This window comes from Garra rufa, chromosome 4 (assembly GCF_049309525.1).
Source record: "Garra rufa chromosome 4, GarRuf1.0, whole genome shotgun sequence".
In the NCBI taxonomy this organism is placed as follows: Eukaryota; Metazoa; Chordata; class Actinopteri; order Cypriniformes; family Cyprinidae; genus Garra; species Garra rufa.
This window is the reverse complement of record NC_133364.1, coordinates 33,381,029-33,400,462: the sequence shown is the minus strand read 5'-3', so window position 1 is coordinate 33,400,462 and position 19,434 is coordinate 33,381,029.

The window sequence follows — 19,434 nt, the reverse complement described above, 5'->3', positions numbered from 1 at the left end:
AAATAAAGAAATTAATAACATTTTCAAGAGATAATGATTTTGGTTTTTGGGTACCAAAACTAATATTTTTAAGAATTAATCTGTGGGTCATATTAGTAGAGTTAAAAATACAAAAACTTAAATCAACCCAAACTGTATTGGTTACTCCAATCACAATAAAAGGACAGCTGTTTCTTCAACAGCACCACAAAATAAGACAATTTGATCTACATTAAAATATTTACAGATAGATTAATTAAACCTGTCGCTCATATCTTAATGAGATTTGACTGTAGAGTAGGAACTCTTTTAGCTCTTGTTAATCAAGTACTCATTGAAATGAAGTCTCTACTCATTGAGTATGCGGTTTCAAACACAGCCTGTGAGTAACATTTCAGCAGTTTGAGTAAATGCTAATTATTGCATGTAAGAATGTAATGTTGTATCTAACACAAGGAAAATTATTTTTGTGAGTTAGTGCATCCACAGATGGTCAAAGAAAAAATGCGTCTCATATCTCTCCCTATATCGTGAATCATTTTATAGTAAACACTAATTCGGTCACTTGGTAGTAATGTTATTATGATTCATTGATTGGGAAATGCTGACGAAACCTATACTGGACAAAACAACTCAAATCCAATGAGAACACAATGCAAATATTTTACTGGCACCTTTTAGAAAGCAGTAGCACATGTGTTAGTGAAAACTGAAGCTGAATGTAATAGTACACTGACTAGTGAACTAGAGAGCTGATATTTAATTTTATTTCTTTCTGTTAATTATTATCATCTTGAACATGACATTCTCAAAGCACACAGAAAAACAGGTGACACTATCTATTTTAAAGATAAAAACAGTGTAGAGTGAAGATGTGTGGATTGAAGAAGCATGTTAAGCGAAGACCTGTTAATGCATAGAAAAGATAGCCTCGATTTTACCCTATCAATTCGAGCCGGAGTCTGACGATGAAAAGGTTGAAGTGGCACATCGACAAGAAACTGTTGCAAGCACGACTGGAGCAGGACGTTTCTCAGTGGGTGTCATATGTTAACTGTGGAAAGTGCTTGCAATTTGCTTTTGTAAGCGAACCGGGCACACCTCTACGTTGTGAACTTCAACACTGTATAATGCATAACAATGCGTTAAGCCATCGTTTATCATTATCATTACTTAAACTAATAAGGCAGACAGACAGTCAAAGCTGCATTAATAACAATTTTTAGACTACATTGCACTCACAGCTGAACTAATGAAACGCAAGTTAGCCGGTTACCAAGACATGTGCGGGTTGTTACACACCATAACGTACACAAAGACGTATTTTTAACGATCGCTACAATCATCAATTATTAATCATACTTACAGGTAGAAGTTCAGAGGAGCAAGCCGGTCCAAATAAACTGGGCACTGATCCATTTTTTAAAACCAAGCGTTTGGTGAATCTCGCGTTTTAACGTTACTCCCCAAGATTGGAAAAGCAGTCATCAGTATGTAACCCTGTTAACAGACCGGATTATTTTTATATATAATTTTTTGGGATGTTGTTCCTTTAAGAGACTCGCTTGCACAGGGAGTTTGGTTGTACTGCACTTGGTCGAACGTGCTGAGCAGCATGTTTGGGTGGTATTGCTCTCACCTTGGTTAATTTGGAGTATCTAAGATCACTCTTCCAATCAGGAGGAAGAGAGGAAGGGGGGGGGGGTTAACCCAAAAAGGCGATGAAGATTGGGAGTGGAGTGGAGAGAGACGGATGATATTTTATGGTTAACCGGAGATTTTAGACCATAAAATCTTTAACGTTAATCAGAAAGTATCTGTAACGTAGTTAGGAGATAAGAGGGTTTAGGTCATAAACCCAAGTCAGCTTAATTACTGTCCGCAGTCGGTGATGTACGGCTCGTGCTTTAGAGAAAAAAAGAGAGGCGAGTGACGCAGTATGTAATTAGAAGAAGCTCGGGATTTTAAACCATAAAATCTGTTATTTTTCTGTCGATATTCACATTAGTGGTGATCTAGGAGTACTGCTCATGCTGCTAGAAAGAAAAGACGTGAGAAAGATTTCAAATTCGTGATTTCGTATGAATCGCGGAGAATAAGCTGTTTATTGTTTTATGCGTGTAAAGTCCACCAATGTCGTGTGATTAAACTGCAGATTCCAAACTTTATTTCTGCAAGCTGATTTGAGTAGCAGCAACATGAAAGTTGTTGTTTGACATAATTCGTCCTTAGAAGAAAGAAGGACGTCACCAGATAGCCCTGTGAGTACCGTGAGCTCAACAGGTCCTCTGGCTTCGTTGGAAGACTAATTCGACGCATCACCAGATAGCCCTGTGAGTGCCGTGAGCTCAACAGGTCCTCTGGCTTAGAGGGACGTCGCATTAATCTGTAGGCTGATTTAACGTGCACCTACATGAACAATCATTGAGGTAACACAGACTTTAATTTGTTTGCTCGGCTGAGCGAAGAGGTCTTTGTGTTTTTTCTGGCCACAACGATCGCTAGCAGCATCTCAGGCCTGCAACGGGGTGGGTCCGTATCTGACTTCTCCATTGAATTTCAGGCCCTAGCAGCGGAGAGTCGATGGAACGAGGAGGCCCAGTGGGACATGTTCCTGCATGGGCTGGCTGACCGCGTCCAAAAGGAGATATACGCGATGGATCTTCCCACTTCGCTCAACGGCCTTGATCGCCCTCGCTTTAAGAGTGGACGCACGGTTATGACGAATGGATCGTCGGACTCAGCCCAGTCGCTTTACAGGTGGATTCGAAGGCCAATGGTTTGGAGGCGGGGACGCGGTCAGCCCCACCCACGATCACGAGCCCATGCAGGTAGGGAGAGCCCGGCTTTCTCGGGAGGAGAGGGAGAGGCGGAGATCCCAGGGCCTCTGCATGTACTGTGGAGGAGCGGGCCACTTCGCGTATAACTGTCCGTTAAAAGACCCAGCCCGATAGTAAATATGAGGCCACTATCGGGTGGGATCTGCGCAGAGAAGTCCTCACACACGTCTACTCTCCTTCCGGTAAGACTGAGATGGTCAACTCACCTTCACGACTGTCAAGCACTTCTGGATTCAGGGGCAGAAGGTAATTTCATGGACCATTCATTCGCACGCAAACTCAAAGTCCCCCTCAGACCTCTCACACACAAGATCGCAGTACACGCCCTCAACGGTCAGGAACTCCCCACCATCTCATTTATCACGAAAGACATCACCCTCATCACATCAGGCAATCACACCGAGACCATCTCCTTTTACATTCTGGACACTCCCCTAGCACCCATCGTCCTGGGCCACCCCTAGCTCACCCGTCACAACCCCAAAGTGGACTGGCAATTGAAATCTGTGTTAGAGTGGAGCAGTTTTTGACTTGAGTCTTGTCTTGTGTCTGCCTGTCCATCTGTTTCTGTCCCTGTGTTTCAGGAAGAGACAGTGGATTTGTCCTTCCTCTTCTCCAGCGGGGGCGGGGTTCTTTTTTGTGGGGAAGAAGGATGGGTCCCTGCGGCCTTGTATTGACTACCGGGGGTTGAACAACATCACGGTAAAGAATACTTATCCTTTGCCGTTGATATCTTCAGCCTTCGAGAGGTTGCAGGGAGCATCTATCTTCACTAAATTGGATTTACGTAATGCTTATCATTTGGTCCGCATCAGGGAGGGGGATGAATGGAAGACCACCTTTAACACCCCCAGGGGGCACTTTGAATACTTGGTCATGCCCTTCAGGCTGTCCAACTCCCCAGCGGTCTTCCAAGCACTTGTCAATGACATTCTGCGAGACATGGTCAACCAGTTTATATATGTCTACCTGGACGACATATTGATTTTTTCTTCGTCTCTCCAGGAACATGTGGAGCACGTCCGACAAGTGCTCCAGAGGTTGCTAGAGAATGGGCTTTTTGTCAAGGCGGAGAAATGCGAATTTCATCCACAGTCTGTTCCTTTTTTAGGTTACATCGTGTCGGCTGAGGGAATGCGCATGGATCTGAGAAGATTAAGGCTGTGGTAGAATGGCCAAGTCCAGATTCCCGTAAGGCCCTACAGAGGTTTCTGGGGTTCGCCAACTTCTACAGGCGTTTCATTCGCAACTTCAGCCAACTAGCCACGCCTATGACCGCCTTGACCTCCCCCAGAACGACGTTCAGGTGGTCAGATGCAGCCGAGGCTGCGTTTGCCAAACTGAAGGGCTGCTTCGTTTCAGCCCCTATCCTGATAACCCCTGATCCATCACGTCAGTTCGTGGTGGAGGTCGATGCATCAGAGGTGGGGGTAGGTGCAGTGCTATCCCAGCGTTCTCCCTCAGACAATAAGATGCACCCTTGCGCGTTTTTGTCACATCGTTTATCCCCCGCTGAGCGCAATTATGACATTGGCAACAGAGAGTTGTTGGCAGTTAAGCTAGCATTGGAAGAATGGCGCCACCGGTTAGAGGGTTCGGGGGTACCTTTTATCGTCTGGACCGATCACAAGAATTTGGAATACATTCAGACAGCCAGAAGACTAAACTCCATGCAGGCTCGGTGGGCTCTTTTTTTCGGTCGTTTTGATTTTACTCTCTCGAACCGCCCGGGTTCCAAAAACATCAAACCAGATTCCTTATCACGCATTTTTGACCACTCCGAACGCCCGTCTACTCCCAAGTGCATTTTACCAGAGACTCTATTCATCTCTACACTCACATGGGAGATCGAATCGAAGGTCAAGAAGGCCTTAGAAGGGGTAACGCCTCCGATCCGTTGTCCACCGAATCGTTTATTCGTGCCTGAGAGTTTAAGGTCCAGCGTTGTTCAGTGGGGACATTGTTCCAATGTGGCTTGCCATCCAGGATTAAATCGCACAAAATTTTTGATTAAGCAACGATTCTGGTGGCCTCTCATGGCTCGTGATGTTCACAGTTTTGTCTTGGCTTGCTCAGTTTGTGCCACGGGTAAGACTTCCAATCGTTCCCCAGATGGGTTACTCCAACCGCTGCCGGTGCCTTCGAGACCTTGGTCCCATATCGCTCTAGATTTTATCACCGCCCTCCCACCCTCCCAGGGTCACACGGTAGTTTTGACCGTGGTGGACCGATTCTCGAGGGCGGCCCATTTCATTCCCTTGCCCAAATTACCCTCAGCCAAGGAGACAGCGTTGATAGTCATTAACCACGTCTTCAGGTTCTAAAGTGTGGCTTTCTACCAAGGACATTCCTCTCCGCTCCGTCTCGAATAAACTCGCACCCAAATTTATTGGCCCATTCGCTGTCACTAAAATCATTAGCCCGGTGACAGTATGCCTTAATCTTCCTCCAGTGTACAGGAGGATTCATCCCGTCTTTCATGTATCCAAAATTAAGCCCGTCTTTTTTGCTAGTATTAATCCGCCAGTCCCGGTTCCCCCCCGCCGCGACTCGTAGACGGGGAACCCACTTATTCAGTAAATCGCATTCTGGACTCTAGACGGAGGGGACGCGGATTTCAGTACTTGGTGGACTGGGAAGGTTACGGTCCGGAGGAGAGAAGTTGGGTACCAGCGAGAGACATCCTGGATCACTCCCTTATCGATGATTACAATCGGCAGGTAAGAGACCCTGGGGACGCCAGGAGGCGTCCCTAGGGGAGTGGGTACTGTCACGGTTCATAAATCCTATGTCTCTTTCTAGTCTCGTGATTCTGTTGTGTGTGTATCTGTGTGTCTGTGTGGGTGTGCCGGCTGATTCAGGCTCATCAGCGATCATGCTCATCACTCCCGTCACCAGCTGCAGCTCATCATCTAAGCACATTTAAACTCACGCCACTTTCATTCCTTTGTCAGATCGTTGTTTGTGAGTCTCCGGTCAGTTTGATGTCGTCTGCGTTCCAGTCTGTGCCCTCATCGTTCCTGTTCGTGTTTTCTGTGGAGTATTCTGGATTCGTCATCTCATCATCCGCCGCTGCACTCATCTGACCATCTCAGTCCCTGCACCACTAGCGATCTTTCTCTCTGGACTGTGTAATTCATCATTCTAATTTTCTTATTAAAATCCTTGAGTACTTGCAATTGCTTCCGTGTGTTTGATCATGACAGATTGTGTGTATTTTGTGAAAATTATTAAAAATGCTGTTGGTGGCAAAAAACAAACAAACAAAAACTCTGACAGGGAAAGAGCTAACTAGGGTTTTATCAAAGCTGTGCAGAACATTGTTTTCTGTATGTTTTTATTTACTAGACATTTTTTAATGTCTCTAGCTTCGTGCCTTGAAATTCAGGTTAACTTTTATTTTCATTTTTCATTTTAGATCTGATGCTGCATGAAATGGAAGAGAAAACTGCCTGAGAAACACCTTGATTTCTCTCAGAAGACTCCCAGTTCACAAGTTGTAATTACAAGTTCTGCGAGGACGTGAACGCTTCTTACAAGTAAGAGTCTCGTAATTATGGCTGAACGCACCTTTGCTCTTCAGTGGTGTATGCAGCAGCGTCATGGAAAAACAATAGCTGACTTACTGCTGCCACTGAAGAAAGGAGCTGTTGCTGTTTTAGCAGTTCACTTTGTAACGAGACGGAGAAACCAGACAGAATAACTAAGACCAACTTAATTGATTGAGTCTCTTATTTGACAGGACTCTTCCATTTCTGCAGTCTGCTGCTGGAGCACTGTGGGATGTGAAGGATGTTTGCTGCAATGGCATGACTGGTTAATGTATGGGCAAACGGGGTAAAGATGTGCCAGATTCCAGCAGATGTTGGACTTCTTCTTCTGATTATTCCTCTGATATTCTCTTCTGATGAAGTACATACAGGATTTGAAAAGTTAATGGGAGTCAGTTTGATGGAAACAGAATCCAACAAATATTCACCTCAAGAGATTCAGTTCTTCAGTTTTATTCAGTAAAAAAAAACTAAAGGATCATACACTGCAAAAAGGCTTTTCTTACTTTATATGGGTGTCTTGTGTTTTGGATTTGGATAATAAGATTGATATTTACCTGTTTCAAAGTTATGTTATTTGCTTATTTTAAGTTGATGCCATATGCTTAGAGATAAGGATGCTTGCAATTGCAAAATTTGTTGTGTTAAGGATGAGTAAGAAACAATTGTGAAAGACATGCAGTTATTACTGTGTAATCAACCACAAAGGTTAACAAGAGGGTACACAGGGGTGAAGAGAGCATGTTGCAACCCCAAGCAGAGCTGAAGCTGATGAAGACCTTGAAGAGGAAACGGATGAGTGCTAGACGCAGACAACAACGTAAGAGACAAAGGAAGGACCACCGTCTCATTAAGAATGACTTGCAGAGACTGATACGCCTACAGCAGGAAGATTGGAACATAAAGGACATTGAGGAATTGATGACTAATATGATGATTAATTGATGTGTAATGGTAATTACCCAAAAAGTTGTATAAAAGGTCTGAGGAGTAAACTACTCTTCAGATGCTGACTGCATTAAGCGTAGAGTACACCTGATTTCCTAACGAGGGACGCTTAACAGCATCTCCAATATTGCTGTTGAAAAGTTTGATTATATAACAAATAGCTAGCAACAATTAGTGAGTAACTTTTGGTTTTGGCTAGATTTGTCTGTCCTTACCCTACCTGAATATTCATAGGGTTAAAGGTGATAAACGCACCATATTGAACATGGCGCCCAACACTATTTGAGGTTTGAGTTATAAGTTGAAAATCTAGATACCACATTAAAGAGCTGCCAGTAAGACCCAAAAGTGACCAATCCAGTGAGGGTCTGGTTATACTAATCCAGAGGGTATTAGTGTATTCCAGTCTAGAGAAAGGACTGAAGGGCCAAGAAACGGGATTGCTACCCGTGAGACCTAGAGGGGTCTAGAAGGGCTATAGAGTTGATAAACCTGCAGTAGAAAGAAATTTTACTATAACAGGGAAGAAAGCCAAGAAAAAATCCAGCAGTACCTTAATACAGGCATATACTTGGGGGGACCACAGGGTGAAAGCCTGGGAGAAAAAAAGCCTTAACCCTTTCAGTGGTGAGTTTAAAATATTCTAGTGGACCCCCGAGAGTGAGTTTTTTTTAAGCGACCGTTATTTTAGAACGTTCGTCCCTTTTGTTTCCATGGCGACGCATCATGCTTGTCACGTGACACAACACAGTCACAATAACACTGTATGACAGATGGATCGCTTTAATTTCGTTTTTCCTTTTTTATCCAGAATACTCACACACTTGCTTACCATTCCTTGAACTATCTAATATTCCGATTCACAAATATGTGTGAATTAGTATGATTCGTCGTTTAAACCCCTATGTAAATGATCTATATCGTGATTTGTAACGTGAGATGGGCGCGGCCATGTTTGTTCGCGCTGCAGTTCAGAGAGTCCTGTCAGCCGCGTTTACATCACGTACATTCATCTGTTTCTCCCGAAATACATGCAAGTAAGTGGCTGGTGAACTAGAAGAGGAATAGAGTGAACCTTTTAGTTACTTTGCCTATGTGTATGTGATAGAAATAAAACACATCGGCAAATTATATTTGAATAGATGGTTATTTGCTGCTTCCATAGACCTATGTGTGTATTTTACAAACTCTAAATGTCTCCTTTTACTAGTACTTATGTGTATTTAAATGTCTGAAACCTAAAATAAGCGTTATGTGGTTAAAAACACTGCATAGTTGTGATTGTATGACAAGTGCAGAGCTCGTCCGTCTCTGGCTCAGCGCCAGCCATCGCGCCAAAGCGCAGTTTGAATTTGTCAGCTGCGTGACGTCACCGAACGTTCCAAATCCCATATGTGGGACCGTACTCCCAGGGGCACAGAAATTAGAATCCCATATGTGGGACCGTACTGCTCAAAGGGTTAAGGGCAGAAACCTCAGTCCAGGAAACAGAGCCACGTCAGATACTTTTATGGTTACCAAGTAGGGATGGACTGCAGAGAGGTGACTTTCAAGAGTCAGAAGTCGCCTAGCAGTTATACAATGGGCCCTAGAAATAGCAAGCCACCATGAGCAGGAAGTGGTTATACAGTGTAAAACCTCAGAGGCAGAGGGGATTATGAGCACTGTGCGTAAGAAACACATCGGCAAAATTAAACTGTATACTATGAATGGCAAAGGCCTAAAAAAAGTCTCAGGGTGAGACTCCAAATATTGAAAAGGTTAAAATATACAAAGAGGCAATGATAGACTTTCACAATGCACATGAGTTCCTGCTTACTTTACCACCAGTAGATGATGACTGAGATAGTGTTGTCACAATAGCTGACCCACACCCACCTCGGTCAGCTATTACAGATATACAGATACAGATCTGGCCATTAAAAATGCGTCTATTTTCACGCGGCAGCCTGCAATTCAGCACACGTGATCACACGTCGGCCTGCAGGGGCTTTTTTAGGTTTTTTTAAAACGTTGTTGCGCTTAATATAATATCCACCAGGTGGCGCAAGGAACAACATTCTGTGGCCAAGCCCTGCACAAAAAGGGCTATTTGGACAGTATTTATGTCTGTTGTTTCAATATCTGGCACCATAATCGGTAATTCATTCTGTATGTAACGGCAAAGTATTTATAATTTCGTTTCCTTTTTATTAAATTAATTTAGAAAAAAAATTGGAGCATTTTTGTTCGTTAAACGTAAGCTTTTTGTTTCTTAAAGACCAAGCGGCAGACAGTGAGTTGACCTACTCTGTGTTTCAATTTGCCTTCTCAAATCACGAATTGGCTAAAATAAAATCCATAGATGTAAAATAATAGGTATAAATAATAATAGATATAAATATGCGCTATTAGGTGCATATCCAATCGTTTGTGCGGAGAGAGCAAAACACATTTTTAGGACATGAAGGCTCAAGCTCGATCAGTTACATTTTTTTTCAGTGGAAAATATTTAACCGTTATTTTTTTGTCAGACATGTTAAATAAATATGTAGAAAGACTTAAATTACTACCTAACGAAAAAAAACAAGTAGAAAACAAAAACGTTTTTATTATGTAGCTAGTCTGTAGAGATGCATTTCTCTCTAAAGTTTGCGCATCCAACGAGGATATGAGGAGGACTGTTAACTGCATCATCACTGACTCAGAAAACAGTAGTTTCTAAATAAATAATTAAAATATCTCCTTACTATTAGACAGTCATGGTATTTACTTTTGCCAGTGTTTTGTGGTAAGCTTTAAACACGGAACCCTTCCAAGCTGTGCTGAACGTGCGCTCAATGCTGCTGACAGGACCGTCATGGTAGCCTGGTCTCGTGGTTCCTCCAGCGCTGCAATTTTTTTTAAAATCACGACTGAATGTCTAAAATATAATTTTAGCCCGCATTTGATCTTTGACGGACTAAAATGCAGGGCTATAATACGTCTTAAAAGTGGAACTTGGAAATATAATGGATGTACTGTGAAAAAAGTTTTATACTCGACATTGTTTCCAAATCATTAAGTGTGAGATTCTGGAAATGAGAATTAAATTTAGCATTGTAGAGAATTTTGGTTAGCTCAAAGAATTTAAGATGATCAATATATGTGTGTATATGCATGAGACTGTTTCTCTCATCACATATACACTGCAAAACTCCACCAGGTCTTCCGACCAATGAATAGGATGAAATGAGTTATTTAAAACATACATTTCAGTCAGGGAAAGTAGTTTAACTCACAGGAAATTGTGTATAATAATCGTCATTAAATATACGCAATTTCCAGTTTCTGATCAGTAACAGTAATAATGATATCGACTGGTTTCTTTGCCCAGCAAATTGTTCAGTGATGCCCATTACTCTGACGTTGGCCCGTCGTCACGGCAACGTAAATTTACTAATCAGAACGGAGTTAAAACAATTGAACAGAATAGGGCTTAAGGTAGCAATATGAGATCGAAACAGTTTAAGTGACTTTTGTAATGTAAGCATTCAGCACAGAGAATCATTATATGTGAATATATGGTTGTTTATTAAACTATTCTACTTACAAACGATCGCACATAGACAAACGTACATAAAACACAAATAGACAGAGAACGCGTGAGAGAGAGAGTAAGAGAGAGAGAGAGAGAGAGAGAGTAAGAGAGAGAGACAGAAAGTGAGTTTGCAAGGGACAGGAATGAAAACGGTTCTGAACAACCTGAAATCGTTTCTTTTATAAAACGCCTTAAACGCAGCTATCTACGTTTGTAGAAAGGACGGATACTTGCAAGCTTGTTGTTGTTGTGCATTGGTTCCGTATGTGTTCAGTTCAGAAAGTCCTTTCCAGTTCCTTGAGAGTATTGCAGGCCTCATCATCTCTACTACATGGATCTGGGGGGAGGTGCGGGTGACGTGTCTTTGTGTCCAGAAGGCCAGAGAGCGAGAGAGAGATGAGGGAAGGTTTATAAACCTGTAGGTCGTTCACGCCCACAGTTGGACCTTGTCCAATCCGGTTGATCTGAGCTTTGGAGGGAAGATTGAAAGTCTTTGTCTCTCACAATGGGGTTTCGCATGTGGAAGCTGATTGGTTGTTTGGCCACAAAACTTTCAAAAGTTCAATAATACCTATAAAGCAAGGAGTTATTAAGATGCCACAAACATTAACATTTAGGGAATAATAAATGCTGCTCATAGACACCAAACATGATCTATGTATCTTCTCGTTTGACTGAGTGATTCTAAATGTGAGAGTCTTAGCATGCACAATAATTCACCTATTACGGATTAATGTTTGAGGCCGACATACATAACAGAAACAACAATATAAGAAAAGGTAACACATTGATATGTGTACATTTCTATATAACTGTATGTGGGACTGTTTGTCTGAATAAGGAAAGTGTATCTGCATTTCTGTAAGAGTCTTATCTTGATGGTGGGGGGATGAGTTGGATAGTGACCAGAGGTCTGGCTCATAGCACTTAGGTGTTAATCATGGAGATAATCGGGGGAGAAGTCATTTAAGGAATATAACTAGTTATTTCATGTCTGATGGGCTCCAGGCACTACAGCGTGGACGGTCTGGAATAAAATTGTTCTAAGTGGGTATATATAGGCTATATATTCTAAGGGTGTAGGGGAGAGCGGGGCACAACCTAACACTTTTTGAATTTCGCAGTTTATGTAAATCCACGTGGGGTTCAGAGTACAATTTTTTATCCACGTTATTTTCACACTTGTCTAGTACAAATATATCGCTTTGTTTCATATTTACAGTGTATACGCTTTTCGTTATTTGCTTCAAAAGAAAGGAAGTGAAACGTGACAACATGCCCCGTAGGTGGGGTCCATTGTAACATCTGAGGGGCACGTTGTAACACGACCATATGACAGCTTAAAATGTTATCTGATCGAATGAAATAAATATACACTACAAACTAAAATATTTTGTCAGTAAAATACATGTGTTACCTTTTTTAAATGAAGTAATAACATTTAAAAGAAATAATAATAATCGAATTTTGGAGTTTGAAAATTAACACAACGCAACAATGCTTTGAACGGCTTTGATCGCAACACACAGCTGTACAGTAGTTCAAAACAATGTGGACAGATAGATGAAACACATTTAGACATTCAGAAGAACACTCAACTCCTCCACACACAGCTCTCATAGTAACACGACACACATAAACCAGCCAAAATGCTTTACATGACTTGAAATAATAACTTCTGAACATTAAACAGTGATTGTCAGCCTTTATTCACCTGTTTCTTGAGGTATCTTATCAAAATCCTTAGTAGTAAATCGTGTAAACTGCACTGCTAATGTCACAGAATAGCGTAGTTTAATAACAGCGGGGCATATTGTAACACAGTGTTACATCTTTCCCTAGCTGCGTGACTGGAGTTTAAAACAGGTTAGTGTCTTCTGCTGGTTTGCGAAGCATTAATAAACCATCTAAACTGATAAATAACAAATTGGAGATTAAAATAATAGCAGATTTGTCGAATTTTAAATGAATATTAAAAACTGAAATGAAAAGTTTACTTCAGCCAGAAATGTACTTTTACTATGGTAAAATAAATATTCAGCGATATCTTCAATAGGCTTTTGAATTCTGGAGCTCTTTTTTTCTCTGCATAGTGTTGCTATGGCAACTAGTAAACACCGTAAATTTGGTTATGCTAGCATGTGTGGAAATATTTAAACCACGCGTGTTACAATTAACCCCGCGTTAGGTTGTGCCCCGCTCACCCCTATATATAGGACTATAGTTAGTATCATAGGCGGAGCGTGTGTAAGGCTGGCCAAGGGGACCTGGCCAGCCTTACACAGCCTTCCCCTGGCCAAGGGGACCTGGGGCCAAAAAATGCCACTAAATTGGACATATTCCCCTGCACAAACAAAATCAATATATTACGTCTGTTGATAATAAAATGAAAATGAATAGAAAATGTAAATTGCGGCATTACATTAAGATCAGATAATCTGCACCGTAATTCTTTTTAGGCGTTTTTACAGTGTTATAACGAACCACACACGATTCTGTTGGGTTAGGAATGCAATGTCTATCAGAAGCGTTCAAATGAGTCTTGTCAGTTTTGTTGAGTGTGCGCAACTCTTGATTTTTTTTAAAATCATAAACAACAAAGCTCAGACGCACCTAAAATGTAGCTAAGTAAGAGATTCATTACACAGGGAATACAACGAAATCATGGTTTACATTTAAGATACAAGTTCATTTAAGATATAAGATAACATGTATATTGAAAAGTTCTTTAAAAGCATCTAGTATTTTTTAAAGGTGTTTTTAAAGCATTTGCTTTATGGATTAAAATACTAATAGGCTAATAAATAATTTGCATATCGGACAAAATTGCGTTGCAGCAAATCCTCTAAATTTTAAGATATATAGAACAGAGAAACATAAAATCTGAAAATATAAGCAGCTACATGTAACGGGTGTTTTTGGTTTTGTTTTGGGGTTTTGTTTCATGTTCATGTTTTCATGTCTTTTATTATGTAATCATTTCATGCTGTTGTGTCTTGCTTCCCTTCCCTCTTGTATTCCTGCCATTGGTCCCTTTGTTCCATGTGTCTTGTTCTGATTGGTTGCATTGGTTGCTATGGTCTTGTTCCTTGTTTTCCATTGGTTTGTTTGTGTCATGTGACCTGTATTGTTTCATATAAATAGGCCTTCTGTTTCATTGTTCATTGTCGTGTATTGAAGTTGTAATCTGCTGTTAGGTGAGTGTTTGTCAAGTCTGTATCAAGTCAAGTCTGTTCATGCCAAGTCAAGCCTTTGTCAAGTTCTCAAGTCAAGTCTCGTCGTTGTTTGGATTACATTTGTTGTTTGGATTGTTTGTTTGGATTTTGCATCACTGTAAATAAACTGCACTTGGGTTCTACACATCTCGCCGTCTCAGTGGATACTTGTTACACTACAATTATTAATGTTTTACATATACTCTATGCCAGTATAATTTGTAATTATAATTATAATTTTATAGTATATTCTATAACATTATAATTTTAATAGAATTATAAAATAAATATAATCAGGCCTGTTTTAGGCTTTTCCTTACTTTTATATTTTAGACATTCATCAATAATGGAGATAAAGAGAACTTTCTCGCCATTTCTAAATTGGACGTGCCTTTCTATAGAAATATCTTTAAATCTTTCGGCCAACAGATTACATAATGAACGTTTCTATTTTTGATTTGAATTATTTCATTTTAAAGTGGTAATTTAAAGCTTTCTATGTTCATTGTGAAGCGATGTTCAAGAACAGACGGCAGAAAGCGCATCTTCTGTTTTCCTTTATTTTACAAACGCATGAGTTGTTTATAGGCTATTGTGAGTTCACTAAAAATAAAAATGGAGCCGTTGCAGGTCAGAATGATGTATTACTCCTATACCTTTATGAGCAAAAATGAAGAAATTATTTTTTTTTTCACACAAAAAAAGTGATTGCACTGGTGCCTCCATTTCCTGCAAAGCTGCTTCAGCTGCCTTCAAGTCTCCACACAAACGATTTGATATTCATCCAACAGCGCGCATTTAAACAAGGTTAAACGTTTAAACTAACATGTGTGATATGCTTGAACTGTTTTATATATAGATTTTAATTTAGGCAAGTCCTTATGCTTTGAGAAGGCTAAATTGATAGAGGATCGACTCACTGCCGCTTATCATCATTACTTTAAAAACATTTAACGTACAATTAACGAACAAAAATGCTTCAAACGTTTTGCTAAAAAGCGTAGAGCTTTTGCGCAGAGAAAAACCTAAGCTGTATATAAAAGAAATAAATATGCCCATATGTGAAATATATTTTTCTGAATGAATAAAAATTAACAAAACAAAAGAGAAAAAAATAACAAGTACAAAAATACAAAATACATTATACATTTCAACATTTTAAACCAACAGCAAATGAAGATTTGCATGTTTGAGAGGTAGCTCGTCTTTTTCATACCATTTATACAATTTAAGATATACTTTATTTGATTGATTTGTGTAAGAGGAGAAATATAAACTATAGTTTGGAGTGTTCATTTATTTTATGTATTATTAGTAGTAGTAGTATTTTCTTTAGATTTCTTTTTGGGGTTTTTGTGCTATACATTATGATGTCGCGCTGCCCATGCAGTTTTATTTTTTATTTTTTATTATTGTGGTTGTACACAAATAAAAGAAATATGTAAAATAGCCTAGTTTTGAACAATGCCTAATTCTTAAACGAGTACTGCAAGCTGTATCCACATTTATAATGGAAAAAAATCAAGTGATCCTGTCGGTGCCGCGGGCAGTTACACATTACTAACTCCGCAACTTTCATCTTCAGAACAAAATACATGATATATTTCAACGTTTTAAAGCAACATCAAATTAATATATGCATGTTTGAGAGGTAGTTCGTCTTTTTCTTACCATATGTACAATTTTAGATACACTAAAAATTGATTTGAGTAAAGAGGAGAATTATAAACTATACTTTGTGTAGTGTTAAAAATTATTTTATTTATTTATTTATTATTATTATTATTATTATTATTATTAAGATTTGTTTTTGTGATTTTGGTGCTGTACATTCTGATTGCGAGCTGCCCATGCCCTTTATTTTTTCTTAAAAAATAATTGAAGGAAAAGGGACTGTTTACAGTTAAACAGTTAAAGTTCTTCCGGCTGTGTCAGGGTGGACATACTGGACTGTAACAATGTCTAAAGTTGTTTAAAAATGTCTAAGCATTGGCTAAAGTGTAAAAAGAAAATATAATGTACATTTCTGATCACTTGAATAAATAAGGTTTTTTTTTTTTTTTTTGGCATTTTTGTTAAGAATCTGTTATCAAAAACAAAACAAAAAAAGATAATAAAAAGTAAAGTCGTTGCCGTATTAATGTGTGCTAAGTTGTAGCTATATTAGATCCTATTGTATTTTGAGAATAAAGGCATAACAAATTAAATTAAATTAAAAACTGGAGAGCATTGTATTTTGTAATTGCATGTGATTCAGCGCAACAAACGAGTAACACAGCACAGATATTTCCCCAGGCAATATATTATGGCTTTCACAACCCTTCAAACATCTAACCTCACAATTGTTAATGAGGGTCGTTCATGTCACTTTTAAAATTGCCATTTCACCTTTCACCTTCCCCCTAACCTATGAATAAAAGTGAGAAGAGCTGGCTTGGCTCCGGGGGGATGGGGGTGTGTTAAAACCGGTGTTTTTGCCCTTCCCCTCCGTTTGGCGCATTTACGTTAAGTGCTAGGGGTGTCTCATTTCTCGTTTAGTTGGAGGGGTAGGGGGAAGGGGAAGGCCTCCAAACAAAGATTTTTCGGGACCTCACTTCAAACGAAAGGCTAAGAGAAATTTCCATTTTCCAACATGCCTGCTCACTCGAGCAAGCAGACTTATAAATATAGGTAATTTTTGCCATTAATAAGGATTTTTATGACAATTTTTCATTATATGTATATTACCTTCAATCTTGTGTTTGTGTTTATGGTGTTGTTCTGTAAATAAACGTTTGCAAAAAATCGCTTTTTTTAATTTATTTTTGATTGATATTGGCATATACACTTGACTGCAAGTTAGAAACATGAAAGGCCATGTGGCGTGGGAATTTCCCACACCCCAGTCATTTAAATCAGTACATAATAATGAAAAAAATACCTTACAATTAAAAAGAAGAAGATTTTTACGATCTGAAATTTCTTAAACCAGTGAACCCCTGTAAACATTTCAGTCCAAGGATCCAGTAAACGAATGCGCTCAAATGGAAAGTCCAAAAGGAAATTCACACGGCAAATTCTGGTCTTTGGAATAAACTCCCTGGTAGTTAAAATCAACTCAATCTGAGTGTACATGCGTAACCAACAAATAGACTCCAGCGCTTGGAGTTGAATTTTTAACACTTTCTCAGAGTTAAATGTTAACACTTTCTGGAGTTAAAATATTAATCATTTGGAGAGTAATTTTAACTCTAAAATTTAGTTAATTATAATTTAAACTCTTTAACCAGTGTTAAAAACACTTCTTAGGGTTAACACAATATGTTTTATGTGGAAATGACTACACTGAAAGCCATACTCTCAACTAGCTGCTTTTATTTCAGGAAATACATAGATTGGATTTTGAAATTCCATGCATGTAAACACTTTGAAATTAACTGCTGTCATAAAATACTGTAAAATCTAACAGCAAAACATTTACATTTAATACATGTCTGCAGTGCCAACAAGAAATGTTTAGTAAAATTGTATACAGCATAGTCAACAACACATTGCATTATATAAAATCAAGCCTGAATAATTATAAAATAGTGCAGTAGTATTGTGTAACCAGAGGTAGATATACATCAGATGAAGAAACGAGAAACAACTCCACAGTGATACCAGGATACATTCCATGAATTAGTTTGAGGCGCCTGAATAAAAACAAAGCTGAAAGCTGAAGGATGGAGCACAGAGGACAGAACTTAACATTTTGCTTAAATAAGAAATTACTGCTTGTTCAACTGCCTTGTTCTCAGTTCTTTGACTTCAGTTGTACCTATATCATTATTATATACATTTGTCTGTAAAAAAAAATATGTACAGGCTGGACAGAGCATCATGATACTTTACTTGAACAGCTCTTCAACAACACCCAAGGTTTTACATGACTGACAAGGCGAAACTTCTCAGTCCAAGACGATGTAAAAGGTGGAAACCTGTGCTTTTGATGTCCCTGAGGAAAGACGATATGGCTGAGGGTTTTCTTTAGTGGCCAGGTGATGGCCATCAAGACTTTGGCATGACCGAAAAACAAGATAAACATCCCTTTATAAACAATAGGCATTAAAGGAAGAGTCCACTTCCAGAACAAAAAAATACAGATAATTTACTCACCCGCTTGTCATCCAAGAGGTTCATGTCTTTCTTTTCTTTTTTCAGTCACAAAGAAATTGTTTTTTTATAAGAAAAGATAATCGTTCAGACAAATGTAACAATATATTTTTTTTTCAATAACATTTTGAAATATTATTTAATACTTACCAGTCCTTTGACATCCAAAAAGCAAGAAAACGTGTAGTACATCAGCTGAGCCCTGGTCATCTGTGATTTTCAGTGTTGTTTTATCTGGTATCAAAAACTTCTGCTGGACTACACAATAACATCAACAACATGTTATTTACAAAATAAATCATAAAATTACAGTCACTTACTCTTTATTAACTGATTACTAAACATATAACTCACCTGAATTGAGAATATCTGAGAAACTACTTCCCTCCACCCTGCACTTCTGTAAACATCATGACAATGAAGAGAAAACATGTAATTTAAAACAACCTGTTAGTGTGATTGAAAATGCAAAATGTTTAATATGAAAGCCACAAACTCTCATAGGTCACGAGTCACTACTAAAACATTTGTAACGTTAGCCGTTACGACTCAAAACATTGCAGGTATTACTTTACACGTTCATGGCTAAACTATGATCGTTTTTAGCCAGGGTAAAGTTAGACTTAGACACTTCAGTTTACTGACATTGCTAGATATTACCTCGTCTCGTCGGCATGACATTTTGGAAGCTTAACAGAATGTTTCTTGAGCGAGTCGCAACTTAAATTTGACAGCAAAACACTCGTTTACAAAAAATAAGGTGAACAGAAAGACGTAAGCTAATATTAGCTTGTTCACATCGAAAAAAAAGTCCGCTCAAAACAGCCATGTTTTGCATCGGAGATTCATTCAACACAAAGTTCGCCGCGGTTATTGGCGTCAGTACACTAACCTAACAGCTATAATCAGCTGTCTGTCAGAAGATAAAGAACATTTTGGAATTAGTTTTTTACCTACCTCATGACGAAGTAGACAACTTCATCAGTCGATCGTGTGGCAGAACCAGGCTCGTGTCATGGCGCGCTCCTGATGTAACATTATTGTTAAAACGTGCTCCTGAACACCAATGAATGAACTCCGAAATACAACACAGCCAGGGAGTATCCCGTAACACAAAATGTTGTGGAAGTTAAAGAATAAACTCCAAAAATTTAACTCTTTCACACTTTCTTGCCTAACTCCTGATTTTCGAACTCCAGCAATTTGCT